Source organism: Nyctereutes procyonoides, unplaced genomic scaffold (genome assembly GCF_905146905.1).
Source record: "Nyctereutes procyonoides isolate TBG_1078 unplaced genomic scaffold, NYPRO_anot_genome, whole genome shotgun sequence".
NCBI lineage: Eukaryota > Metazoa > Chordata > Mammalia > Carnivora > Canidae > Nyctereutes > Nyctereutes procyonoides.
In genome coordinates this window covers 38179725-38202502 of record NW_026575049.1, presented here as the reverse complement: position 1 = coordinate 38202502, position 22778 = coordinate 38179725, and the positions used below count along the sequence as shown (strand labels likewise).

Genomic DNA, 22778 nt, shown 5'->3' with positions numbered 1-22778 from the left:
AGTTAGTGCTGGTCAGGTGATTCTATTCTTGGTTGATGAGTTTAAGATTCCACTTCTGGGAAAGCTGAAACTGTAATTAAGTCTCAGTTTGATGACAGGGGCTTAGCACAAGTGACTCCATTTGGTACCAGTTGTCTTGTTTTTAACATGAGAAACATGATTTACTCTATAGACTTTGAGTTTGACTTAAATCCCTCTAGTTGACAGAACCAGTTCTAAAATGCTTTACACCTTGGGGGGCCTGGATGGTTAAGCATCTGCCTTTGGCTCAGGTCATGAGAATCAAGACCCACTCCAGCTCCCTGATCATCAAGGAGTCTGCTTCTCCCTCTCCCTCTGCCCCTCTCCTTCTTGTACTTCCTCTCTCTCTTTCAAATAAATTTTTAAAATTCTTAAAATCTCTCTATTTAATAAATTTAAAAAATCTTTACACTTTGAATTTAGTAAAACCTCCTCCAAAAAGGAGGGAGGGAAAAGCAAACTCCCAACAGACCTCTGGAAAAGCTCAGCACTGGTTACACTGGGTTTCTCAGCTCTGTGAAGTGTCTGAGTTCTGTTCTGAGGCAGAGAAGCTGCCAGACATCTGTGTGATCTTTTTCAGGATGCCGGAGGTCAGTTGCTGGCTGTTATCTTTCATGTTATTTGTCATTTGCTGATTTTCTTGAAAGAGCTCAACTTGGGTGCTTTTGTTTCAGTTTTTCTCAGCGCTCCCGCCCCACAACTGTGGGGAGGCTATTCTTCTATCTTCTATCACCTTGTTGGGAGTGAGATAGAAGTCAGACCTTAAGGGAGAAATGGGAGAAAATTAAATCTTGCACAATGTGTGACTTTTTTCCAGAGTTCCCCACAGGGTAGCAGCTAAATGTTTAATCTTGCTTTCTCTTTGAGGTGTTTTAAAGCCAATTATCTGGGGGGGGGGGTGGAGTGGATTGTTACTCTGCTCTTATTTTGAGAAGGGGGAACAAAATATTTACCTTTTTTCTTGTATTCATACAGATGACATAAGCCTGGTGATGTGGTGACTCTGCTGCTTAGGATACTATGCACAGGCTTTGGAGATGAAATAAACAGGTTAGGGTATTCCTGTTGCCAGATCCAAAACAAGAGATATCAAATAGTGATCCTGAATTTAGAATGTCCCAATACACTTTTGCCTACAGCATATGAATATATGTATCAGAAGTCTTTACAGAGTCTTCTGTACTGGGAAAGAAAGGATCTGGGGATGGCCTGAGATCTCCTCAAGGCCCTCTATTTCTAGCAACACCTTTATCTTTTCATCTTGTGTCCTCCAAGTGCCACTGATGGCCAGCATGGAGCTAGTCACTGGGCTGTAGACGAGAGGAAGTTCAAGAGTTTACCATGGCAGCCATCTCTTTCTTGTCTTTAAGAGGTCAGGGATGAAATCAGAACTTTGTGTCTCTTTTAGAACCAAGACTAAGACTCTCATTCATGGCACTGTATCTTGAAGCCACATTCACTAAAAAGGTTTGACTTTGGCAAACCAATAGATCAATTACTGGAATGATATAAAATGTCCTGAAGTAGCCCCAAATGTTTAAGGAAATTAATATATGACAATTTCAAAGCAGTTGGTAAGAGATAGATTATTTACTAAATGGTTGGGACAACTGAAAAAAAGTTATAACTTGCCACCAAAGCCATTACAAATGACTTAGAAAGTTAAATGTAAAAAATGACTGTTAGCATGGGAGATTTTTTATTTTTTAAAGATTTATTTAGTTATTCATGAGAGACACACAGAGAGAGGCAGAAACATAGGCAGAGGGAGAGAAGCAGGCTCCTTGCAGGGAGCCTGATATAGGACTTGATCCTAGGACCCCGGGATCACACCCTGAGCCAAAAGCAGATGCTCAACCACTGAGCCACTGAGGTGTCCTGTATGGGAGATTTTTTAGAACAAATATTAAGAGATAGAAGGATGCTTTCTGTGGCAGCACATATATTAAATTGGAAAGATATAGAGAAGATTAGCATGGCCCCTGTACCAGGATAACACACAAATTTGTGAAGCATTCCATATTAAAGAGAGAGAGACAGAGAGAGAAGTGGAAGTTCCTTCTAAATAATATTTAAAATTGAGAGCCATAAAAAGAAAACATTAATACACACGACTGCATTAAAAACATTTCTACACAGCAGAAAGCCTAAACAGAAAAATTAGAGAAAGAAATACTTACAATGCTTAAAAGAAGGACCTCATAGTTCAGTGTAAAGCATTAGCTGACTAGTAAGAAAAAGATCTTAGAAAATGTACAAAGGACCTGAATAAACGATATATATATATATGTATATATATATATATATATATACATATATATATATACAAGTGGTTCCGCCACGTAAAAGAAGGATGGATCTCATTGAAAATGAAAGAAATAGAAGTTAAAATCATGGACACCATTTTTCATCTACCAGATATATCAGATGGTCTTGCAAGATCAGTAAATTAGATAATACACAGGCTGGAAAAAGGCAGTCCTGAATGTTGATGGTGGGAGTATAAGCCTCACTATCTTCCAAGGAATTAGGCATTATCTTTCTGAAGTACACATACATTTAAACTTGATAATTCAACTCCAAGGAGTTGATTCTACTGATAATCAGGCACACAGGTGCATATGGAGCAAATATTTACTGTGCCACTTTTTGTAGTGGCCTAACACTAGACAAAATCTAAATACTTATTTTTTTTATTTTTTCTAAATACTTATTTAAATGGATAATCATTAATATAGCTATTATAAATCAGGTAGATCTATGTAGACCAACATAAAATAGTCCTCTAGATATGCTATTTAGTTTTGAAAGATGCACAGAATGGTGTACTCTTATTTGTGGCATTTCAAATAAGTGAGCAAATGATGAACCAGTCTAAAAATGAAATAGGGCAGGTGGCTATCACAACACATACAAAATATATTTTATACATGAAATAGGAAAGAACTAAACATATAATAGTAATACTGTATAATATTATTGTGTACCTATAAGCATTTTAGGAAAGCATAAACAATAGTATTTTTTATATTTTTATAAACCCGATTTAAGGAAGACCTTAAATGGAACCACCCAGTGGTTCTTAAGTGAAATAAATTGATAGATTTCACTACATGAAGATTTAAAAACTTCTGACTATCAAGAGATAGCATAAACAAAGCTTTAAGAAAGGGAATTAATATCAGAAAATATTTTAATGCATAATAGAGACGCATGCATATATCTACATATGTAAAGAGCTCCTATAAATCATTAAGGAAAAAAAAAGATAAAGGACCAAACAGAAAAGAGTTTGCAAAACCCAAGTGCAAAACCTATAGGGACTTGATAGGTCATTGGAAGAGATCAGTGACCTATTCCAATAGAAGAGGGACATGAGGTGCAGGACAGCACCTGCTGCACTAGAAAAAAGAACTTTTCTTCTGTTTCAGCCACTTATTGCCATTGAAGGCCCAATGCTGGAGAGCCTTCAAATATCCAGGAGAAGCTAGAAATATGGATTTAAAATATGTTAAATATCCCAATTTCTAAATGTTGGCAACTAATTACAAGAACTACAAAATGCTGTGTAGAATGAGCAAAATATGCATTTTCAAACTTTGTTTTAGAAAATGAACAAAGGGGGGATCCCTGGGTGGCTCAGCGGTTCAGTGCCTGCTTTTGGCCCAGGGCATGATCCTGGAGTCCCAGGATCCAGTCCCGTGTCGGGCTCCCAGCCTGGAGCCTGCTTTTCCCTCTGCCTGTGTCTCTGCCTCTCTCTCTCTCTCTCTATGTCTATCATGAATAAATGAATAAAATCTTAAAAAAGAAAATGAACAAAGGCTGAAAATGGGCCATTCGTAGGAGCACAAATGGCCAAAAGAAACTTTAAAATATGACCAACTTCATTCAGTCAGAGAAAGGCAAAATGAAATAATGAGATATATTTTTCACCCACCACAGTGACTGAAATTAATAAGAATAGATAATATTGTGTGTGGATACAAGGCTTAATAAAACAGATCAATTTTATACCCAGTTGGGAAGAGTTTAAGTGTTGATATCTTTTTCTGAAGGGCATTTTGATGCTATCAAAATTAAAATTTTAAGGGCATGCCCTTTGATTCAGTAATTCAATTCCTAAGGATTTATTCTACTAAAATATTTTTCACCTGTGCATATTTGTGCACAGGTGAACATTTAGTATTCTTTGTTATATTGCTTATAATTATGAGACATTGGAAAATCTCATTCCCTATGGAAGGACAGTTATGTTAAACAAATTTTGGTTGAATCCTCACTGTATAATATTGTGCAGTCACTGAAAAGGATGAGGTACCTCTCTATGGCATTGAAAGAACTAAAGATGTATCGTATGAAAAGAGCAAGTTACAGAACAATACATATTATACGTGATATCACTTATATGAAAATTATATGTATGTGTACACATGAATGTATAATGAACAGCCTGGAAGGCTCCACTTGGATTATTAGCTGTGTTAACTCTGGGAAAGAAGTGTTCGGTGGTGGTGGAAACAGTGTAGTACTGGAGCATTTTTACTTTTTTCTTAGATTTTTTAAAACTTAGATCAGATTGGCAGGCTTAATGTGTAAATGACCACATAGCAAATATTTTAGGTTTTGTGGGTCATGGTTTCAGTCACAATTACTCAACTCTGACGTTGTAGCAGGAAAACAGCCACAGACAATATATAAATAAATAGGGTGGCTGTGTTCCAATAAAACTTTATTTATCTGAACAGACCGGGGGCTGGATTGGACTCAGGGCTGTGGTTTGTCAGTTCTGTTTTAAATGCTTTTCTACTTTCTGTAGATGTTTGAATCTTTCAATAAAGAAAATATATTTATACCTTTGTGTTTATAAAAATTTCTACCCCACCTGCATTATATTGGGGTAAGGCAAATGAAATAGCATAACATTTTATCTATTTATATATATTGAACCAGTTTTCAAAAATGCCACTCATGGATGAATTTATCTATGTCATCAGTGTTTAAAAGAGCACATTTATTGTGTACTACATTTTGACATATATTTGGATCTGTTTTTGGACTCGCTCTGTTCCTGCACCAGGGCCAAATTTTCATTACAAAAGCTTTAAAAAATATACTTTTATGTGTTAAGGCTAGTTCTCACCTCACTTTTCTTCTCTTCCAGAATTTTCTTTCTCTCTCTCTTTCTTTCTCTCTCTCTCTCTTTCTTTCTTCCTTTCTTTCTTCTTTCTTTCTTTCTTTCTTTCTTTCTTTCTTTCTTTCTTTCTTTCTTTTCTTTCTTTCTTTTCTTCTTTCTTCTTTCTAGATTTTATTTATTTGACAGAGAGAAAGCATGAGCACAAGCAGGGGGAGCAGCAGGCAGAAGGAGAGAGAGAAGCAAGCAGGTCCCTGGATCATGACCTGAGCAAAAGGCAGATGCTTAACTGACTGAACCATCCAGGTGCCCCTCTTCTCTTCCAGAATTTTCTTTTTTTTTTTTTTTAATTATTTATTTATTTATTTATTTATTTATTTATTTATTTATTATAGTCACAGAGAGAGAGAGAGAGAGAGAGAGGCAGAGACACAGGCAGAGGGAGAAGCAGGCTCCATGCACCGGGAGCCTGATGTGGGACTCGATCCCGGGTCTCCAGGATCGCACCCTGGGCCAAAGGCAGGCGCCAAACCGCTGCGCCACCCAGGGATCCCCTCTTCCAGAATTTTCTTAACAGTTTTATAGGTTTGTCTTTCAGACTAAAACGTTTATAATGTTTTACCTCAAAAAATCTTGATTTGGATTTTGGATGGCTGTAATTTAGGGTCAATTGACATCTTTGCATTATTAATTGTCCCTATTGAAGAACTAACTACATATTTCCATTTTTTTTCAAGTTCTCAATGTCCTCCAACTGAATTTTACAATGTTCTGCACACACTATACATCCTACATGTTTCTTGTTAATTTTTTTCTATCCGACTATGGACACTATAAATTGTATCATTCAACACTAACTGGAACTCCCTTCTAGCACGCTTCCTGTAAAGACTGAAAGGCTAAAGACCGCATTTTCTAGATTCTGTAGTGGGGCCCTGAATATGATGCAAGTTCTATGGAGCTGACGCACTAGCTTCCTAAAATTTAGGAAGACAGCAGTAAGAACCAAGAGGAGATCCATTTGGAAGATCTCATGACCAAGGTGCTCAGTGCCATTGGGATTTTCTCTAGAACATTCCTGCAGTGTGAGTGGGTATTGCTGTAGGTAGGGTTGCTCCTCATTGTATGGCAACCACGATTGGCTCCCAAATATCATAAACTTCCTAATTTCTTGTAGTAAACTTGTTTTTATTTAAAGTAGAGTGGATTATGTGGTTTGTAGTCCTGTCTGATATCCATTCATGTTTCATTTTATTATAAAAGGGATCTTTTATTCCCTCATATCTTCTGATTGTTGATTATAGATGAGAAAGCTATTAGTTTTTGCTGTATTAAATTTGTAACTAGCTACTTAACTTAATTCAGATTATTTCTGATCATTTATAATGAAATTTCTTGTTTTGCAGTCATATAATCATATTCCCAAATAATATTATTTTTGCCTCTTTCATTCCCATATTTATCCCTGACTTCTTGCCTTCCAAAGTGCATTGACTCGCAATAACATTATGTGCCATCACACTGACTTCAGATCAATGTTAAATAATAAAGGATAAATTGGACGTCTGCATGTTGCATTAATAATTGTGATGTTTTTATCAGGAAGAGCAATACTAGATTTTGCTTTGTTGTATATTAATCATGTGGAGAATTCACATATCAGTATTTTCACATTTTTAAAACATAAAACGGTGTTGAAATTGGTCAAATGAAAGCATCTCAGGAGATAATCATATCTTCTCTGATATGGCGAGTTACATTTAAGACTTTCTGATTGCCGGTGCCAAACAGCACTGCAGAAGGATTATCGGAGACTTGTGGCAGGCCCTCACTGTGGAGTTCTTTACAGAAAGTACCATTCTGACTCATTTAATGCTTCTTGTCTTGAATTCCTCTTTGCCTGACATTGATACCACTCCCCTCGTGTATTTTCCACCTGGACTGGCAGAAAATCTACCATCTCACCCTCGGAGATCCTCATGCCCCTGCCCTGGGTTAGCTGTGAAGTCTGAGGGAACAAATCCTTTCTAAAAGGGGTCAGCTCAACCTCCACTGGTAGCTGAACAAGGCGCCACAGCCGTGTCCTGCTCCCTGTCTGGGCCACTGCTGCTGGGAGGCCTCACAGGCCTGCTCCTGCTGAGGGCCACTAGAGCCCCCATGAGAGCATCTCTGATGCTCATCTCCTCCCCTCTGGGCTATGCTTGGCCTAACATGGCCGTCCTCAACTCCCCTAAACACAGTCCTAAGACCCAGTCCCTTCTATAGAATTCATCTCTGTGAGGTGCTCTCCCCAAGCTGACTCATCTGTCCCACAGACATGAGGCCTCTTCTAGGTCTCTGACCCCCCCATCAAGAGTCTTTCCTTTTCAACTCTCCAAACGTGAAAGGTTCCTTTCAGTCCTCTCCTTGGACAATACAGCTTGACTCTGTATTCAAGGCTTCAAAAGCACAATGGCATGTTTATGTTTTATCTTAAACTTTATACCCCCCCCCCAAGCTGGTTACTCTCTTCCCTCCTCTTCCATCTCCTCCTCTTCATCACAGTGGAGGGGGATAAAGAGAGAGACCTAGCCATGGGTAAGGGGGGAGACAAGAAGAAAGAGAAGAAACCGAACACATAGGGTGAAGGTGGGGTAGGAGAGGAGCCAATCAGGCGGGGTAGATGAGAAGGAACCAATCCACTTTAGAAAACCAGTTACACCCGTCACAAACCACAATGTGGAAGTTAGGGTGGCATTTACGCTAAAACTCCAAAAAATAAAATCATGTTAAATTCTCTAAAGGTCACCATTTTTCTCTTTGGGATTTGTGTGTTGTGTTTCAATCGTGTGCCTGTGACTTAAAGTTTGGTAATGTGCTTTTTGTTCTGTGATTACCTTTGTGATTCTAAGTATATTAAGATCTCTGTTTCTGGACTCACCGGATCTGGACAGTATCTTTATGATTCTTCCTGATGGAAAATGTGGAAACTTTTTCCTTTTACTTCTTCACACATTCTGTTCCTCCTCTCCAAGTCTTGCAGTGAGGAAAAAATGTACCATTTTTTCAAATATACAGAAAATGTAGCTTTATTTCAAGTAACTGAGCTGATTTCATTCTGGAGTGTCTATTCCCATTTAGCGGTAGAAGGGAATGCTAAACGTAGCAGCGGCAAGCAGTACTAACAAAATAAAACTTTCATTATTCCAACCCTGTTTTTTCCCCAAAGAATCTTAACATTGTCCATTCTAGGTGCCTTAGGCTAATCAGATTAAAACTGTCTCTGCGGGGTATGGTTACCGGATTTAGCATATCAAACACAAAACATTTGAATGGGACGGATTTATACTTAAAAAAAAAATCATTGTTTATCTGAAATTTAAATTTAACCGGGCATCCTGCATTTCCTCTCAATTCTACTTGGGATGGGAAAGGAAAGGCAAGGAAGAGGAGCAGAAAGGAAACAGAAGGGAAATGTTGGATTTATCAGAGACTTTCCTCTTCTTGGGCGGTGTGCAGGCATCAGGAAGCCTGAGATCTATCATCATGGGGGTGGGGCAGTCTGGTCTCCACCTTTATTCTCTAATGGCTCCTGGTGACCGCTGGTTGAGGTGAGGTTTATTTTGTAGACTTTGGGCGTGGCTCTCTGTTTCAGTTCACTGATGAACTTGTGTGGCTGCCAGGACTTGTGATCCATTTTCTTGGCCCAGGCTATGCCAGGATGGCTCCAAGAATCTCACTGTTGCTCCCTGATGACTGTCCCTCCTTACAGGTGTTGAAAGGGGTCCAGTTGTATCTTCCATCTGGCCCCAGACAGGGGATGGAGTGGGGTACATCACCATGGTCTGCCCCTGCAGCTGGGGGTGAGGGAGCCAATGTGAGGGACAACCCTACACAACCACATACCTGGGGAAAGGTCAAAGAGGGTGAGTAGGTTTTGCCAAAATCAATGACAAGATTTGACTTTTACCCCACAGCTCCTTCTGTGCCCAATGACTGAAGACAAGAAAGATGGTATGGCTGAACAAGCCCTCTTTCAGCCTGGCTTACTCTGCCTGTCTCTCATGCAGAACTCAAGTCTAAGAGGAATGTTCTCCTTGCTTCTACAACCAGCCCTTGCCCTCTGACCCCCTCCGTTTCCAGAAGGACATCTTGGTTAGGTTTTCAGAACAATGTCTTTTACTTTTAGAGAATCTCTTCTCTATTATGAGGCTTGTATAGATGTACGTTTGCTTAAGCATTAGAATAAAAAACTTGATTCTGTTGTCTTTGGAGTTCCATAATTTTAATGACTATATATTAGTCTGGGAATTTTTTTTTTAAAGATTTTATTTATTTATTCATGAGAGACTCAGAGAGAGAGAAAGAGGCAGAGACACAGGCAGAGGGAGAAGCAGGCTCCATGCAGGGAGTCTGACATGGGACTCGATCCCTGGGCCTCCAGGATCACACCCTGGGCTGAAGGCGGCGCTAAATGGCTGAGCGACCTGGGCTGCCCTAGTCTGGGAAATTAATCCAGTTTCTCTCTCTCTCTCTCTCTCTCTCTCTCTCTCTCTCGTCAATCCTGTTTCTAGTAACTGTTTCTAATTGTTAGATACTTGCACATTCTAATTTTTTTCCTTCAAAATAAACTTTGTGAACAAAGATATTCCTGGAGTTCTGTGTTTTACATTGTTTCCTCATTTTTCATCATCAACACTGGGATTACTGTGTCAAATGAGAACTTTTTAAAAAAGATTTTACTTATTTATTCATGAGAGACACAGAGAGAGAGAGAAGCAGAGCCATAGGCAGAGGGAGAAGCAGGCTCCATGCAGTGAGCCAGATACAGGACTTGACCCTGGATCCGGGGACAACGCCCTGAGCCAAAGGCAGATGTCTAACCGTTGAGCCTCTCAGGCATCCCTCAAATGAGAACTTTAAGAGCATCCTTGGTACACATAACTAACTTGCTTTCTAGAAGGACTGTTATATGCTAGGGAAAAAAATGGGATGTGATTCACAGTTTATTGTGATGATATATTCCAAAGACCAAAAATGGCTCAAACCCTGCTTTAGCCATGAATGCTCTAACCTACAGAGATGCTGATGAGGGCATATGAATGAAGGAGAACACGGTCATTGGCTGAGACATTGGCCCCCAACTTCCGTGTAGTTCTTAATATGGACCAGGTGGAAACTTAATGGAAGTACTTGGCCCTATGCCCAGATCTAGGTCTTAGACCTCACCATTATGATGGTGGGGCTGAGGGGGGTACCATCTCACAGAAAAGCAGAAAGCAAGGGTCCTGAAAACTGTTCCAACCTTGAAGTTAGTGTACATGCAGACTGTCTACCTGGGGTCTTTCCACACCATATTCTCAGGTGGGGGCTGCCCATCAAGGAACCCTGTTCCAAGCTTCAGTAATGGGATCTGGTTGTGATCACTGGGAACCCAACCCAAAATCAGGAAGTGCTTCTTACCCTTGAGTATCAGAAAATCCTGCACTGACCTCGTGGACCTGGTTCTCAGATATTTCCTGCTGCTTCCCTGTGATGTTCCCATTTGTCACCTTTTAGTCTTTGTGACAACCTTTCTCATATTGATCAGGAAAGCTGCTGGCATCAGCCACGATGGAACATTCAAGTTTAGCCCAGGGGCTCCTGACACATTAGACAAGAAGTCACACCACTTTTTTATTCCAAACTATAGTTAACTATGTGACTTAAACAATTTTACCAAAAAATATAATCCAAAGAGTAAGCTAGCATTATAAAAACAATTCATGAAATAATGGTTCTTAAAACAGAATCCCACAAGGAAATGAAATACTTCCTTTGTTCTCAGAATCAGTAAAGTCCCTGACCTTTCCTCCTGAGCTTTAATTGTACTTGGTCCCAGCTGGGTAGAGCCGAATGTGGGGTGAGGAGATGCTTTGGGTTCCTCCTTCAGTAGTTGTGGTCTGGACTGGCTTGTTCCAGGTCTGTCATGCCCCTCAGCATGACACATCTTACACACCCCTTGTTTCTGGGGGCACTCAAATAGAATCAGCTTTTTTTTTAAAAAAAGATTTTATTTATTTATTTATTCATGAGAGACACACACACACACACAGAGGGGCAGAGACACAGGCAGAGGGAGAAGAAGGCCCCATGCAGGGAGCCTGATGCAGGCATCGATCCCAGGTCTCCAGGATCACGCCCTGGGCTGAAGTTGGTACCAAACCGCTAAGCCACCCAGGCTCTCCCTAGGATTAGCCTTATAGCCATACTCACTTTATTCCCCAAACAGAAGTAAGACTCCTAAGATGTAGCACACTTTACAATCAAGGACAGTCAGAGCTTGTGCTAATGAGGAAAGGGAAGAAGAAAGGGAAAAATTTTATTTATTAATTTTTTTTGGGAAAGGGAAAGGTTTTTAAATTTATATCTCTGAAATCTTTGTCAAATTCACTGGAAACATTTTGTCTGGTCTTGCTCCCTCTGCCTCCATCCCAACCAGCCAAGCAGCCAAGGAGGATTTGGGGAAGAATCTAATGCTAATGCTTTCAATCTCTGGTCACCTGCTTCCCCATGTGCACCTTGGGGTGTGGACTCTGCCTTCCCTGGGACCCCTGACCCAGGATTGTGTAAGCTTCCAGTGTTTATTGAATTTTAGTTTATCTTCTGAGGAGCCAGAGCATAATCCCCAGGAAAGCTGTTGGAGAAGCAGCAGTTTCTAAACTCCTGCTTCTAGAAATATTGATACTAATGGTGAAACCTAGCAGTTGTTGAACAGATAGCACCCATCAGGCACTGTTTTCAGTTCTATGTATCTAAGAAATCATTTTATCTTTCTGTTATCAGCAGTATTAGAAGGCAAGGCGCCCCCCCATCCTGTAGAGGCCTAGCCCACCCAGGGTGGAAGAGGCTCTGAGCACAAGCAGAGCTTCTTTGCCAGTCTCAGTCAGGGTAACAACACAGGCAGGTTGTGCAGAAAGGACTTGTACGGGGCTGCTTGTTTCTGTCCACAGCAGATGTGAGGCAGCAGCCTAGGGTGCCTGATACCAAGACCACATTAATGACAATTTCCTGGGGCCTCTTCCTGGGTGTGTACAGGGATGTGACACAGGCTGTTGGGCTGGGCAACTTGCCTGGCTGTGCCACTGTGGGCTGTCTGAACTGTCACTGGGAATACTTGGGTGACCCTGGACACATATTTGGAGTGGTCTGAGCACTTGATGTTGAGACCATAATTTATACGACCAACATGTATTAAGCACCCACTGTGTACCAGGCACAGCACTGAACAAACTTATTTGAGCACTTCATTGCCTTCTGGCACCATAAGATGTTCCAAGTTCACCCTGAATTTTTTTTTCTCCCCCAGTCCTGGAATCAATCACTCCTTCAGGGAGCTCTGATTCGTTATATTGGAGAATGATGTTTAGAAGCCAAAGTCTGGGTGCTTAGTGTTCTCATTGGCACTAGAGTGTCATTGCCTGTCTTAGCTTGTCCTAAGAACTCAAGAGCTAACCTGAAGGAGCTCTAAAAAACAAAAGCTAAAGCAATTTGAGTAGCCAAATAAATAATGCCAGTATTAGACTCTAACCCATAGAAAAAAAGTAACTGTCCATTAGCTCATCCTGATATAAATAAATAATTGAAGGAATAAATGGAGGAGTAGGGACATCTGTTACTTATAAAATTCCTATTAATAAATGGAGATAGAAAGACAGAAATTGAAAGTTCCTTTTTTTGGCAAACTTCTCAGTACCAACTGTTACAGACTGGACTATAAGTTACAGAATGGATACTATGAGTTTGAGGAGATGCAGGATCTTTGCCTACTCTTAAAGCATTTTCCTCCAAATATTTGCAAATGACAAAAGTGAAAGTAGTAGCTTTGCGATGAGAAAACACCATCTTAATCAAGTGATCAAGGTTAACATACCAGTAACAACCCCGTGATAGCATGTCCTGAGAGCAAGCACATCTGGGTGTCCTGGCCTCAAATCCATAACTTCCTCCAAATCAGGAGAAAACATCAGACAAATAATAATACCATTTTATGAAATAATGCATCCATACTCTTCAAAATGTCAAGGTCATGAATGACAAGCAAGATCGAAACTGTCACATATTAGAGGACAAGAGAAAGAAATCAGCACTAAGTGCAATGCTCACTCCAGGAACAGAAAAAGGTGGAAAAAGCAGTGAAACTCTTGATAAGGCCTATAGTTCTGGTTTTTATCATCCTGCTGTGGTCACTTAAAATATTAACATTAGTGGGGGACACCTGGGTGGCTCAGTGGTTGAGCGTCTAACTTTGGCTCAGGGCATAATCCCAGAGTCCTGGGATCGAGTCCCACATCAGGCTTCCTGAATGGAGCCTGCTTCTCCCTCTGCCTGTGTCTCTGCCTCTCTCTCTGTGTCCCTCATATATAAATAAATAAAATCTTAAAAAAAAATTAGTGGAACCTGGGGGAGGGGAGTACTTTTTTTGCAACCTTTCTATAAATCTAAAGTTAATACAAATAGAAAGTTAAAAAAAAAAGGAAGAATAAAAAAAAAAAAAAACAATAAACCCAACACTTTTTCCCCCTAGGGATCCACGTAGTTGTACATCCTTGGGTGAGATACTTCACAGTGCCTCAGGTCCTCATCTGTAAAGTAGGAATCTTGGTAGAGTTAACTTGGGTGCAGGGCTCAGGCCAGTGCCTGGCTCATGGTGGGCACTGATGAGAGAGTCTGCAATTATTCGATGTTCTCGAACCGCGTGTACCACCCTTGGCTGGAGTTGGCCTCCTGGGCTCCAGCAGCTCGGGCAAATTTAAGAGTCTATAAAATTGCCATACAGAAAGAGCAAAGAGAAGGTTGTGCATCCCCTGGGGCAGGGAGAGTAGGGGGGGCGGGGCGTGGGATGGGGTAGGCACAGGGTTCCTGCCTCAGGAAAAGACACACTGAAGGACATCCCTCCTAAATCATACCTGCCCCTAAAAGTGATTGCCTGGGAGTTAAGGCTTCCTTTTTAGGTCTCTATAGCACCAGCATCTAGCAAGGAAACACACACACACATGCACACACACACACACACACACACACACAGGAGAACTATGATTAAATACTTTTTTATTGATTTTTAAAAAGATTTTATTTATTTATTCATGGGAGACTCAGAGAGGCAGAGACACCGGCAGAGGGAGAAGCAGGCTCCATGCAGGGAGCCTGATGTGGGACTTGATCCTGGGACCACGGGATTATGCCCTGAGCCAATGGCAGACACTCAACCCCTGAGCCACCCAGGCGTCCCCTCTTTTATTGTTTTTTATTGTTTTTTAATGCACAGGATAATACTCCTGTTCTAAAAATATATGGAAAAATCATAGAGTATGATCGAATACAGAGCTTATCATGTAAAAAGGTAAATACCCAGAAGTGGGGACTAAAAGAACATAATACACCACGACCTCAGCGACAGTTGCACGTGGGTCATGGGATGAAGGGAAGGTTTCCCTACCTGCAGTCTGTCCTTGTCATCCTGTACTTGTAATTTGTGCTCACCGAACCCCGACGATGAAAGCGTCCTGGCCAGCACGGTGTCCTATGATCCTGCCCCAGGTGATTCCCTCAGGCCACCGCGGTGGTGGAGCACAGACTGCGGAGCTTGAAAGAACTGAACTGAGTGGGCTGGAGGGTGATGCAGAGAGAGGGTGCTTCTCCGAGAGCCCCCACCCGCACCCCCGTGGGATCGGCAGGCAGGAGAGGGCAGGGTGCTGCTGGCCTGCCTCAGGGGACACCCAGGGGGACACTGGGGCTGTGGGCACCAGGACAGGAAGGAACAGCACCGTCCAGGGAGAACCCCACCCGGCAGAGCTTTAGGCAAGAGGCTGTACCCCTCCTGGGAAAGACTCCCTGCTTCAAAGAACTTTGGTTCTACTCACTGTTTTCATTGGTGATGATAATTTATGGAGACGTGCTTTTTTGCTGAGTGATTTCTGTTGTTTTCTTTTTTTCCCCATTTCTTAAACTTCTTGCCCAAACGAGATGGCCAGGTGTGCAATCGTGTGGGCCAGGTGAGCTCCAGGAGCGGCGTCGGGAAGGAGCCCCTGCATCCGCTGGGCTGCTGGAGGATCCGGGCTCAGGTTCTTTCCAACTGTAATTCCTCAGGCAGAGGAAGCCGGAGGACCCGGCAGGATAACGGCATCTGGGAGGAAGTCGTCTGAGTCCAAATTTATGTGATGATTCTTCTGCTCACCTGTCATGATAATGATGGTCCTTGGAGCTACGGGGGGCCTCAGGATGGAGGCTGCAGGGCAAAAGTGTTGACTGGCCTCAGATGCCCTAAGGTTTCCTAAAAGCTTCTGGATGGCCTTTTCTGTCTCTGGAACATGATTCCCTTTGAAAAAGCTTTCTAATTCTTTTGCAACAATTTACAATTCTTTTCTCCTTTCTCCTCCCCAGAGCTCTATGGCATTAAAATGCAAGCCAATTAAATGCCATTTAAGACCATGGAGACAAAAAGCTTTGAGGGCACCTGTTGTCTGTGAATCACCACTTTGAGGCCTCTTTGACCTTGTAGGGAGAGACACTCCGTTTTGATGTGGGTTCACATTGCTGTGTGACCCACATCTCTTCCTTTACTTCTCTCCCCAGGAAATTAGGTTATTGTTCTCCCCAGAGCCCTGTACTATGTCAGAAGAGAGATGTTAAGTAGACGAGTTGGCTTTTGAAATGAGCATTGCTGGTTGTTTTCATAATGTGACTGGGTAGGATAGTCATGCTACCAAATTAGAGTGTTTTTTTAAGAGCCCAACTCTGTGAAGAGTGCACTCAGATTCATGTGGTCTGGAACTGGGTCAAGTCCTGCTTTTTGAAGTGCAGAACTTCTATCAACAAGCTTAATTATTGGTGCCAGTTATTGATGATTTAAGGCCAAAACCTTTATCCAGGTGTTCAAGATCTTCCTAAGTTCCTATCTGCTCCTCATCTTTGATCCCCTCTAGGGACCTCCAAAGACCTAAATGTCCCACATCCACTGTTTTCTAGATATGTCTTGGCATTGACTAATCCATCCCTCTACTCACTCATTTCTTCATTCAGTAGACATTTATCCAGCACCTATTGTCCCTATGAACAAGACTGTCATGGCGCCAGATTTCAATGCAATTACATCTGTAACACTTTTTTTTTTTTTAATTCAGTGTCCAAACTATATCTCTGAGCCTGAGTGTTCTCCTTGCTTCTGAGGCCAATTCAAATTTCATCTTTTTTTGAGGTTCTCGCTGGTTCATTCACTGTAAAGTATGGCTATGAATTTCAACCAACTCTCAACCTCAATCCAGCATTTCTCTGGAAATTCACACCCACACCTTCTCTCTTCTCAACCCCCTGCCTATCAGCGTACAACCTCATCTCATACATCATGGAGAAAACAGAAGCAAGGGGGTGGAGGGCGGAATAACCTACTTTTCCACTAACAAATCTGTCAAAGTACCTGCATTTGGATAATGCTGGTGATCCTATTCCCTCTCGTCTGCTTACGGGGTCTGCTGTGGTCATTAACCCTCTTCTTTCCCCAAAAATGCAGTTTACCTATCTGCTAAATTATTACTCTGAGCACTCAACTATGCTACATGCAATAACTTCCAGCAGAAAATAAAAAAAGCCTCTCTGTCTCTACCATATCCTCCTTAACTACAGTCCCATTTTTTTTGCTCACCTCTGGAGCAATAATGCCTGGCAATGTGAATCTCTACCCATGTGTCCTCACCCCTCCCAAGTTCTTGTAACATGCTGCAGTCAGACGGCAAAGCTCCTCCCCACTGACGCCCTTCTTGTCTAGTGCACGGTTGTCTCCCAGTTCTCGTTTCCCTTGAAACCCCCAGCAGTGTTTGACAGAGTTTATCAATAGCTTCTTCTTGTCATTCTTCTCCTTTGGCTTCTTGGACACCACGCTCACCTGGCTTTCCTTCTCTCTCTTTGGCTGCCTTTTCTAAGGATCTTGGCTGGCTCCCCTGCTCCACTATGATTTCTCTGTGTCGCACATCCTGACCCAGTTCTCTGCACTGTATTCGTCTTGTCCAGTCCTGTGGCTCAGAACACTGTTTATATTATACTGACACTTAAGTTTATATCTTTAGTTCCAATTCTGTCCTCTGCCACGGCTACCACGTCAGATGTAGAATCATATATTTAATACCTCCCTCGACGTATTCTCTTGAACGTTTAATAGACATTTCAAACTTAGTATATCCAAAAAGGAGCTGACAATGGACCTAGCCCACACATACCCTTTCACAGTAAATGGTACCATCATCCACTGGATTTTTCAATCCCCAAACCCAAGATGTTTCCTCAATTCTGCTCTTTTTCTAATTGTCTCTGTGTAGTCCACGGAGGCAAATCCTGTCTGCCTTGCTTTCCAAGGAGAATTAATGTGTTTGATTCCCTGCTCTCAGCCCCCACCTTTGCTTTCCAGGATATCTGCAAACTTCCTCCCCCTGTTGTCCCTGCTCCCGAGGACCTTCTGTCAGTTAGTTCCCCTCAGCCTCCAGACTCATGTCTGAACAACCTAGATCAGGGTGTGTGACGAAGCCCCTCAACACCTGCAATGGCTTCTCAGTCTATCCAGGATTTAATCAGTCTCTTGGCCTCTCTTCTTATCACACAGGCTTTTTTGTGGTTCTTCAAATGAACCGGGATTGATCTGGTCTCAGGGTGTTTACATGTCTAGCTCCCTCTACGTAGAGCTTTCTTCCTACAGAAGAAAGTGAGAGTGAGAGTGCACTCACTCTCTTTATTGAGGTCCTATCCCAGGAGACAGGACCTCCACAGAAGGGGCTTCCCTAACTGCCCTGTTCAGAGTAGGACCCTCCCCACACAGACCCCCAACGCAATCTGTCTCCTTACCCTGCTTTAGCTTTCTTCACTGCACAGATGCCTATCATTAGATGATATATTTGTTTATTTATTGCCTATCTCCTGCTATAGAAAGTACATTCCATGAAGTCAGGGATTTGTCTTGTTCATTCGTCTATTCCTTGTACCTAGAACAGGATCCAGCACTTAGTAGGTTCTCAATAAATTTGTTGACGAATCTGTGGATGATCCAGGCTCAAGTGGTCTCTCTTTATTCCTAAAGAGCTGCTGTATTTTTAATCTCTACTCATGCGAAGGAAGTGCTGACTTGCATCATTGCACACCTTTCCATCTCTGTGCGGAGAGCTCAGGGATGAGACTATGCGATGATGCTTCCCGTGCTTTGCATGCTCTTAGCTAGCACAGTGTTCTGTACCCCGTAAGCGTTAAATGTGTATATGTTGATGTGGTAGCGACTTCAGTGTTCCTTTTGACGCTAGCATTTTAAAGAGAAGTTTCAGTAAACTTAAACCAAAGTCAGGTCTCAAGGAACACAAATCAAGCCCCAACTGGTAAATTGAAGGCTACTCTCACAGCACTAGGTTTATCTCTCTCGTAAGAGATAAAGTGGAGAGAATTAGGCAATCAAATTCCCTCATGCTGGGCCTCTACTCCTCCTTGGGTATGCCGACTAATCATTCTCAAGGTGTGATCCACAGAGCCCTTTGGGAAGGAGGGTCTAAGCCATTAAAGCTATTTTCATAATAATCCCAAGTTGATTTGCCTCTGCACCATGTTGATATTTACATTTATGCTGCAAAAGTCATGGTGGGTCAAAGATGCTGATGGACAGTTCACCGCGGTAGCACCCAAATGCACTAGAGCTCATCGGGAAAAGCACTTGTGTGATGGAAATACAAGCTCAAGTAGCAGCTTTTCCTTTATACGACACCATTTTTTGTTCAACAGAGCGACCAACAAATGAATTATTCAAAACTGGGTATCAGGCAGACGTTGCCTCAACAACAAAGTGAGCCCGTTATATGATGAAAACCAAGGGGCAGTATTTGCTGCCAATAATAACATTCAAGCTCTTAAGTGAAAGAAAGTTGGAAAATTTGGATAGCTTTACAGTACTTCTGGGCTTTTCTTTTCAGTGGTTGTATTTTTTAAAAACGGGACTTTTGGTCTTGTAAAATGAAATGAATCAAAGTTAGATCTGTCTGTAGAAGTCATGGAGCCAGTATTTTCTAAATAGCAGTGCATGAGCTACCCAACCAGGCCTATTCAAAATGCAAGACAGAACCAGGATTTTAATTACAGACTGTGTATAGTTCATTGACATAGGTTCAGATTCCACATCATAACTAACTTTTTAAAAAGTACCACTTGTTGAATTTTGGTGTAGTACCAAAGAAGAATGAATATCCACAAGTACTTTAAGAGACTGCTACAGTGCTCCTCTCTTTCCAACAGTGTGATTTTGTGAGCCTGGGTTATATTAATCTCCTTTGACCAAAATAATCTATTGAGCTGATTTGAATACAGCAGCAGAGATGGGAAAACAGCTATTTTTTAAAAAAGATTTATTTATTTATTCATGATAGACACACAGAGAGAGGCAGAGACATAGGCAGAGGGAGAAGCAGGCTCCCCACAGCGAGCCGGCTGTGGGACTCGATTCTAGGACCCCGGGATCACACCTCGAACCAAAGGCAAACACTCAACTGCTGAGCTACCCAGGCATCCGGGGAAAACAGCTATTAAAAGAGATTTGCCAAAATAAAAAACCACACCAGTCTTCTTAACTTTCTTAAGAAGTGTTATTTTCACAAAAATATCTTTTATGTGAACTTGTGGGAGGTTTATTTTTTCTGAAAAATGAATAATATATACCTTAAACTGTTCTCAGTCATAATTTCTACTATGGCAGACACCAGCAGATGCACTCTACATAAATGCAAGCTCTTTGGAGTCCTCAATAATTTTTGAGAGTGGAAGGGGTTCCTGGGACCAGGGGCTTGAACACTGCTATGGTAGATGCTACGTGAGTGGGGACAGGAGAAGGATAGGCTGTGCCTTCTCTCTTCCCCGGGGATGGTGAGCTATGGAAGATGTGCTAATTTGAATGGGAGTCACTACGGATGAGGAAGAGGCCCCTGGAAGAGTTATGGATTTTCTGCTTGGTCGTAGAATAGCTAGTGTCCTGAGTCGAAATAGGGTTGTTACAGCCAGAGGGGCTCCTTATCTCTTGGAGCACTTCAGGCTACTGACACAGTATAAACTGCCATTCCTAAGATTCTTGCTGGAGGAGGCCGAGAATGTTTCTCCTCATAGCCCGTGTCCTTTTCTTCTCTCTTGCCTGGTTATCAAGTGCACTTGCTTCATTATGCTTCACATATATTGTGTTTTATCCAAAATTTCACTTTTTGGAAACTTCTGGAGTTCTTAGCACCCCTGTAGGTCTCTCTCCCATTTGAGGGTGGGCTTCCCTGAGACAGGCACAGGGCCTGTCCCAACTGGATCCAGGGAGGGGCACCCCCGGCACCCAGTTTGGCACACAGCAGGTCTTTAGAATATGTTTGCAGACTGAATAAATAAACCTAGAGTTGTACTGCTGCTCAGGAAGGAAATGAAAATGTTAGGGGGGTTTGTTACTTAGTACCTTATTCTGCTTGTCATTTCTACCCATGCAGGGGCAGCTGCTTTGGGAAACACAGACCCTGGTCTTCCACCAGCCACAACATAGCTGGGAGTTGTTGATCAAGCCCTAGTCTGGGAGTTAGGGGGCCGGGAGCTTGTCCAGACTCAGCCCCTAACTAGCTGTGCGCCTTCAGGTGCATCGCTGTCTTCCCTTCCGTCAGGTAAAGACAGAAACTGTCCCCTGGTTACAGAAACAATCACATGGACAAGGATTTTTGACCTCTCACTTGTCTGAAGTGCTAAAGCACCTTGATTATAAATTTGCCTTGAGAAGGGCTTTTATTTCAGAGTTGAGAGTCATCATGTATTTAAAGCTTCTAGTTGGGCCTGCATTCTCTAAGCAACAAAGAAGAATTATTGAGAAGCGAAACAAGATGCAATGAGGGGCTGAGGAATCTGTAATGCATCTCACCTTGCCTTCAACCAATAAGACTTATGCATGTAGTCACTACCTTTTTATTGATCCCTATGTGCACAAGGGCTGGGACAGCTGTAGGGCCTGGTGAGCTCACAGGGTGGTCAGATTCTGCAAGGTGCTTGCCCTTTCTGGGCCCCAGTCCCCTTGTTTCTAAAGCACAAAGTTAGAAAAAGATGTTCTTCCAGAACCTTTCCAGGTTGAAACATCTGTGATTTTAATCAGCCACGGAAACATTTCATCCTTCTCTTTTAAATATCTATTAAAATCTTGGGTAATGGAATTTAAATTTTTTTGAGATTGAACCAGATGTTAAGCCCCAGAAAACTCCATTCTTCCTCAGAAGATGAATAACGAGAAACTTCAATAACAAGGGAAAGAAGAGCAAATGCCTCAGGAAGTTTGAAGACCTGTGTCTGTGCGTGGTTCTTTCTCACTCAGCATTAAGCCATCTCTAGCTAGGAACACATCAAACCTCCTCTGTTCATCTTGGAAACTCATCCCTTTCTTTACATACAGCTTCATTTGAGGGCCTGATTAATTTTTCATGCCTGTAATTCCCTGGCTCAGCCTCATGCAATGACTTGACTGCCTCAAGGCCTATTATAAATCCAATTATTTTTTTACAAGTCCTTCTGTTATATGAGTCGCGGGGATGCCATGGATGGGGCCGTTCATTAGTTCTGATGGCAGGCGAAGGAGAGCTCCCTATGTTCTTCCCAGCCCTTTCTTCCCTCTTCCTTCTCTTCCTTTGTCATCTTCTACCCTTCTTCCCGTGGTTGATAAAATCCAAGATCAAAATATTTTTGAAACAATATATCAAAGGGCTCCTGGTTTGACAGATCCCAGGAAAGAATCTAGTTTCAAAGGATGAGCTCAAAGTCACAGTGGTGTATAATGGTCTGGCTGTATGCCATACGGCTGGTATGTCATAAATAAAAGTCATGGAGAGGGAAAATATTAAATCCTTCAGTCAAGCAATTGCTGACATGCATCTGTTACTTTCATTAACAATTGGTAAAATTATCAAGAAGAGATTCTGTATGCTAACTACAGTTTATGGAGAGGCAACATTTAATCCAGAAAACAAAATATCAAAATGAACTGTACTCAATGATAGGTTGTCATGATCATTCAGAAACGAAATCATTAAAAAAATGAATGTAAAAAAAAAAAAAACAAAGGATGAGCTCATCACTACCTTAAAAAGAAAAGAAGTTTAATACACGGAAAGTTGGTTCCCTGGGTTCACCTCAAGGCTGTTAATCAAATAGCTGAGCTTTCAAGGTCTCAGGAGGGAGGGGAGTGTCCTACACCTGAACTACATCACCATGTATTTTGACAGCAGGATGCAGACCCCTGAACTTGGTATTTGTCCACGGAAACTTTCTTTGCTTGGAAAAGAGAAAAAAAATGTTCTCTTTTGAACTAATGTGTGTCCTCTTCAGGCCCTAATCCCTTAGTTCAACACTAACATTTTTTCCTGTTTATTTTCTTTTCTACCCCTTCATTTAGATAGTAAAATCGTCTATTGGAGGACATGGACTGTGTGTTACACATCTTTGTGTCTTCTTTCCTAGCCTGGTACATGGTACATGGAAAGGTCTTCCAGAATGCCAAATAGATGTGTTGGCTCTGTTTTCCAATATGGCAGCCCTTGTCAGGCTAAAAGGGAATACTCATTTTTATAGTGTGGAATTTCAGCATGTC

General features: G+C 41.9%; 1 non-coding gene across 1 annotated transcript; it reads left to right on the top strand.

Moving 5' to 3' along the window:
• Positions 1 to 1943: 1943 nt before the first annotated feature.
• LOC129512269 (U6 spliceosomal RNA) lies at positions 1944 to 2048 on the top strand. The gene has a single exon (XR_008665006.1). It is a non-coding gene; the product is annotated as a U6 spliceosomal RNA (small nuclear RNA).
• The last annotated feature ends 20730 nt before the right edge of the window (positions 2049 to 22778 follow it).